The sequence below is a fragment of the Pseudonaja textilis genome, chromosome 3 (assembly GCF_049901715.1).
Source record: "Pseudonaja textilis isolate UNSWEBS1 chromosome 3, rPseTex1.2, whole genome shotgun sequence".
NCBI lineage: Eukaryota > Metazoa > Chordata > Lepidosauria > Squamata > Elapidae > Pseudonaja > Pseudonaja textilis.
Window position 1 is genome coordinate 77,654,766 of NC_141992.1, and position 6,651 is coordinate 77,661,416.

Genomic DNA, 6,651 nt, shown 5'->3' on the forward strand with positions numbered 1-6,651 from the left:
TCCAGAACTGGTCAGAACCTGCTGAATACCATCTCTGGGGTCTTCAAACTTGACAGTTTTAAGACCTGTGGACTTCAACTCCCAGAATTCTTCCTCCAGTCATGTTAGCTTGGGAATTCTGGGAGTTGAAGTCCACAAGTCTAAAACTTGCCAAATTTGTAGACCCTTGATATAGAAAGTAATATGGGGGAAAATCCTTATTGTCAGGAACAACTTTTTTTTCTCCTCCTAATCAGTTCATCCCTTTCCTATTTTAAGTGATATATGACAATAACCTGCAAATGCTAAAATTGCTTTTGACTTGCTCCGCCTTTTGTTCTGCTCCGGCAGTTTCCCTCTTTGTGGCAGATGGATCTCTTTGACCATCCCAACTAAGCCGTTGAGATGCAGCCAGTCCTGAGCAATTCTTCCCAGAAAGGAACAAGTCATACCACAGGCAGAAAGTTCCTGGGCCAGTTGCCCAGGTGGGAAAAACTTTTAAAGAGCTAGACATCAGGATGGGCCTCAACACAAGTTGTAACTCTAGAAGGAAGACACAGCACTAAGTGAGCATTGAAAAAAGAAGTGATTTTTTTTTTTGAAACAGTGATCATCACCCAATACCCTCGAAGTCAAGTAAGAATACAAGCCAAAATTCATTATTTTAATAGAGGTGGGAGGCTTCTGTAGCTAATCATTTCCTAGCTGACTCATATTAAGAGAATGACTCACTTTATTTTGCAACAATAAGGGAGCATGCTGGTCAGGAATAATGCTGTCTTACAAGTAAAATGTTTCACTGCCAAGCAGATTCCAGAATGAGTTCCTTTTTTTTCATCCTACTAACACAGCAAATTAAATTCCAAGCCTGTTTTAACTTGTATAGCCATATTTTGCAACAACGCTTTCATTATATATTATATAATATACAATATGATAGATATACATACACAGACACATACTCTCTCTCTCTCTCTCTGTGTGTGTGTGTGTGTGTGTGTGTGTGTGTGTGTGTGTGTGTGTGTGCAAAGTATAAATGGGGATGGCCATTCAGATTTTTGTAGCCCATGTCTGGTAGTCATAATGTATTGAGAATTTCATAGTTTGCTTTTTAAGGGAAGCACATGACTTCTTGATTGGAACAGGGATATAATGTATGAGAAATTAAACATTCCTCTGTGTGACAAAGCTCCACTCAAAACACAAAGCACTTTTAGCCACAAAATGTAAAAATAGATGATAGATAGATAGATAGATAGATAGATAGATAGATAGATAGATAGATAGACAGACAGACAGACAGATATGCAGACACACACACACACACACACACACACACACACCTTCAGGTTTCGCTTTTATGGCACATAGGAATTCCAGAGGAGGAAAATATCATTTTCTCCTTTCCCACAGCCCTCATCCAAATTAGAGTTTCTGCAGCAAAATTTACAAAAATGCAATTCATATCAAGAGCTCCAACTTCAGAAATGGCTTGCGCATCATGCTCTGTTACAATATGGTCATAGCTGTCTGGCATCATACAACAAGCTAACTATACACGGTAGTTCACAAACCATAGTGATTGAGCCTCAGGCCCTGTGAGTCTGGAAATCTATGGAAACAACCTCTTGGATTTCTGGAAAGCAATTTACCCCACTATCTGTAAAAGAACTTTATAGATAGTGGCGTAAAGAAGCAATACCTTGAAAGCCTTCCAAAGTAATTCTCCCACACAAGTTGTACCATGTTATTAAGGTAGAGTTACTCTGAGATTCAGCATCTCTTTTGTAATGGCTCTATTTCCTTCTTAGCTGTCTTGCTGCTCCCACAATCTGTTAGGCATTCCATCACACTGAGTTCACAAAATATACTAAGCCAAACCAGGCAATAGCAATGTAGAGGCAGTATAGTTTAGCATGCATTGTATAAAATAGGCCCAAATGTACTTGGATCAAGTTTCCACTGAGTTAAGCTACAGGATTGGAGCACAGATGCATTTATATGCTTACAGTGAAGACTGGGAATGTTTAAGAATTCCCTGGGCCTGTTTGCATTTCCTGATGGGCCAGAATTATTATTAAGTGTGGTGCATATTTTGTCCAGTCATTCTCACTTCTACTAGTGGGGGTAGCTCAACCCACCAAGGAACATCTGTCTAAAATTTGTTCACTGTTGTATTCAAACTTTGTGAGTTGTTGCTCTTCCATAAAATCGGTATCAAGAACTGGAGCTATTGTTACTGTACATAATAACCATCTGGATGGTAGCAGGATTGTGATGAGATTTACTGATCTAGTTTTATTAGAAAAGTGAAAGATCCTGATTCTGAGATAATAGTGATCAAATCCCAGATCTGTGGTTTCCTAGTTTACTTAACCTCTGTTGATTGCAGCAGAATCCAAACAGTGGCACCCATTACAGAAAGTATTGATGTCACAATGGCAATGTGTATACAATATCATCATAGTCAAAAGGTCATAAATGTAAATTGCAGCAAACTGAACAGTGACATTATCATGTTGATGATCATTTCTCTTTTATCCTCTCTACAAACACTTTCAGAGATAAATAAACAGGTTGAGAAATAGGTAGGTTCTACCCCATTGTGACAAAATTCAAGTGGGGGAGGAATATCTGCTTTTTTTTTTTTGACACACTAATTGACACCGTGCTTTAGTTGGTGATGAATTAGTCTCAGCATCCAAACTAATCCACTTCCTTGTGTAGCTGGACAAATCATTACATTTCAGCTTCTTTAAATGAATTAGTCTGGCCTTCAAGGGTCTCAAATGCCAAATTAAGGCTAATGGATCTGTAGAGAGGAGATATATTCTTTCCAGCTATTCTGAATACTCTGAAGAAAGGAGCACAACACTGAGAAGAAACTACTTTTATTGCAATCATCATTGAGTGATAGCTTTACGAGAAAGAAGGACCCTGAACAAGAAGAAAACAAATGTTTTTCATAAAAGCTGAGGTCTATAAGGGAAAAAATCCTAGGAATCTGATTGACTGGTCCATATGGAGAAGCTGGGCAGGTCCTTGTTGGTATATTTGGGGTAATTTCTATTGCAGGATAAAGTGGCCCGTTGAGTAGGACACCACAAGCCTATTGTTAAGGAGGTGGAATGTTGAGGTGCTCAGTTGAGGATGGAACAGGTTGGGGTTTCTCTGTCTTGCCATTCGCTTGTTAAGGGCTGCTCTTGAGTCATGCTGTGAGCTGTTGAGGTTCCTACAGTTTGATAAAGTGGGATTATGGGACTTTGTTTGGGGACCGGGAGAGTACATTTCGATTTGATGGAATTAGGAAAAGAGAAGTACCAGGTTATATCTAAACAAAAGGAGGAAGGTACAGTCTCCATTTTGTTTGTTACCTTAATTTTCCCCACTACTTGTATCTTCCATTTCTAACAAAGTCCAATCATTGGCACAACCAATAATTTCTATTCATCTTCTGAGAATTCAGCTAAAATAGAAGTGAACTTTACATATATGCATAGGATGTGTGACTATAAGAAGAGATCACTTATAGTTTCCTACTCATCTTTCTCTGCTTATCCATTCAATTCCACGCTTCAGTCTATAATCAGACTCACGCTGTCTAAAATCATGGAGAAGGAGAGAATGTTACCCGACCAGTTGCATCCCTAATGCTATGTCAAAACTTTATTTGGGTTATTATGACAGAAAGGAAATCACATTTTCCGCTCAAAAGAGAATAGCATCTTGTTAAATTTGGGGAGAGAGTTGGGGATTCTTGCTGTCTTATTAAAGTGGATGTGAATGTCCTGTTTTACTATGTATATTACTCTGTCAAGTCACTTTCCAATTCCATTTTATTGAATTATTGAATGTTTCAATTAAATCCTAAGAGAAGACATCAACGAAGAACTCTTCCTATGGGCCTTTAAAAAAAAAGTTCAGAAACATAAGAAGCCAGAACGTTTATTATAGAGTTTTTCAACTTCAGCATCTGTAAGTTGTATGGACTTCAATTCCCAGAATTCCCCAGCCACTGCTGCTAGCTGGGGAATTCTGGGAGTTGAAATCCATACAATTTACAGATGCAGAGATTGAGAACACCGATTTATGGAATGATGCAGAAATGGTGTAATCAAAACAACAATCTTGTTTTGACTCTCAAAACAATAAATGCATTCTCAAGCATCCCAAGAATGAGTTGGGAAAAAGTTGTGCTTGTTTTAATAAAGGGGTTTAGACATTTCAACATGGCCCTGTTCAACCAGGATCATAGTGCATCATAGCCCTATGCGGGATAGTTTGGCAGCTAATACGTAATTGTACTTCAACAGCACCCAAAGGCAATCCTTCTGTCATAGAATAATTCAACAAAAAGCATTGCCAAGAATGATATCAGTGCAAATCCATCTCGTTTGATTTAGGATTAAAACTCACGGTTATGGTTCTGCACAGTGTTGAGAGAAATAATGTGATGTAATAATTGAAGATATGGTGCTCTCTTGGGTTCATTTTGGAATACCAGATATAACTCACTCATTTTCAGAGTCAGAATAACTGTGTAACTATAACTAAGGCCTCTTCCCAGAGGTGGTATTTAGCAGGTTTGGACCAGTTCTGGAGAACCGGTAGTGGAAATTTTGAGTAGTTCTGAGAACCGGCAAAAACCACCTCTGACTGGCCTCATCCCCATCTATTCTCTGCTTTTTGAGTCCCAGCTGATCGTCTGGGTCTTCTTTTGTTGCCCTGCACAGGAGAACAGAGCTGGAAAGCAGGTTAGTGGGGTGGGAAGGAATGGGGATTTTACAGTATCCTTCCCCCACCACGTCCACCAAGCCACACCCACAGAACCGGTATAAAAAAATTTGAATCCCACCACTGCCTCTTCCACACCTTTACAATCAATCTTGTCCTGAATGTTGGACCTGCAATATTTGCTGATGTCAGCAATCTATCTTGTTAAAAAGTAAACCATGGTGAGGATATCTCTTAGCTTTAGAGTTGAGGTAGGATTGGTTAATCAAACAAGCTCAACCAGGAAAGCTGCCAGAACTGGTGAGATGTAAATGGGCTTAATACCTGGCACATTTCTTTGATTTCTTTTAAGCTTGCTGGAAACATTGAGCACTTGAAGTACGCCATCTGAGCTCTGTCTTATCGTGGCTCTGCTACTTTTAGGAGGCATACAGTAATCCTTGTCTGACAAGAGAGGTGTCAGAGAGGAAGAGAAGGGGGCTATAAAATGAACACTTGCAACTCTATCCACAGATTGTAATGTGTTAAAGCAGAGTTTAGCTTCCTTCCCAGTTTGACTGTTCTCTAAGGATACTCACCAAGTTGATGTGTATTTACGTGCTAATTTGGAATACTCACTTGTAAATATGCTCATAAAAGGGAGATTTGATTATAGCAGATTTTTTTTTCCCTTCCACCAAAGAATCTGCCAAACATTTGCACACCAATCACAAAGCTGGAGTATATTTTTATTGAATTGTATTACTTTGGTAAAGTGTAAAGTCAATTTGGGTCAAGGCTGGATTTCTCTCCTGTTTCTGGCTTAAAAGACAGATTTGCCTTTTTTGAGCACAAAAAGGAGGCAGAGAGATTTGAACTTGGCTTAATCAGCCATTACTCTTTAGCAGCAATTCCCTGTAACATGTGGAAGAAGCCCAGGAAAAGTTTTGAGTGTTTGTTGAGAATAAAATCACATCTGGAAGTATTTCCATTACTTAAACACTTCACCTAGAATGCGAAAATGCACTCTCTGGTGGGGCGAAACTGCCAAGCCGCTTCCTCTAGATAGAGAAGCAAGGTGGATGGACAGGAGCCAAGTCTTCCTTTTCACAAAAATGTTGCAGTTTTCTGGTATATGGGAAGGGAATTCAGCACATCAACAACTTGCCCACTTCTTTTGTTCTGATTATGCTTTTCCATTCATGGGTGCAAAAACCTGTGGGCAGGCACAGAAAGATGCAAAAATAGCAATACCATTTAGTCTTACATATCACCTCATAGCACTATTCAGCACCCTCTGGGTGGTTTTCAATATAAGGATTATATTGCATTATATAATATAATATAATATTATATTATATTCAATTGCATATTGTCCCCAACAATCTGGGTCCTAATTTTACCAACCTCAGGAGGGTGGAAGGCTGGGTCAACCTTCAGCCCCATCAGGATCGAACTCCAGACTGTGAGCAGAGTTTCCCAGCAATACTGTATTTTAACCACTGCGCTATCAGGGCTTTTTAAACATCTAAAACAGGGGTGTCCAACCTTGGCAACTTTAAGACTTGTGGAGTTGAAGTCCACAAGTCTTAAAGTTGCCAAGGTTGGACACCCCTGATCTAAAATATGTTAGGATCAAGTCTAAGGTCCAAGATTTAAAGTAGAGATCTTCCATGCTGCCTCTCATCCCTCTCAGATTGTAAATCATTCTGTTTTGGAAACCCTTTGGAGAGAAGCAGCCATCCAACAAGTAATGGGAAATTTGACCTTTAACATGAAATTATCATGGTACGGTTGCTTTTCAGGCAATAAAGAAATTAATCATCATGTCAGGCGCAAACAATTGGATCCACACATGTAGTGTTCAAGCTAACTACTTCATTGTATTCTGACTATACTATAGGAATCTCCACAGACTCTTTGCCTTTCTTGGGAGCAGATAGATAAGGGTATCAATAG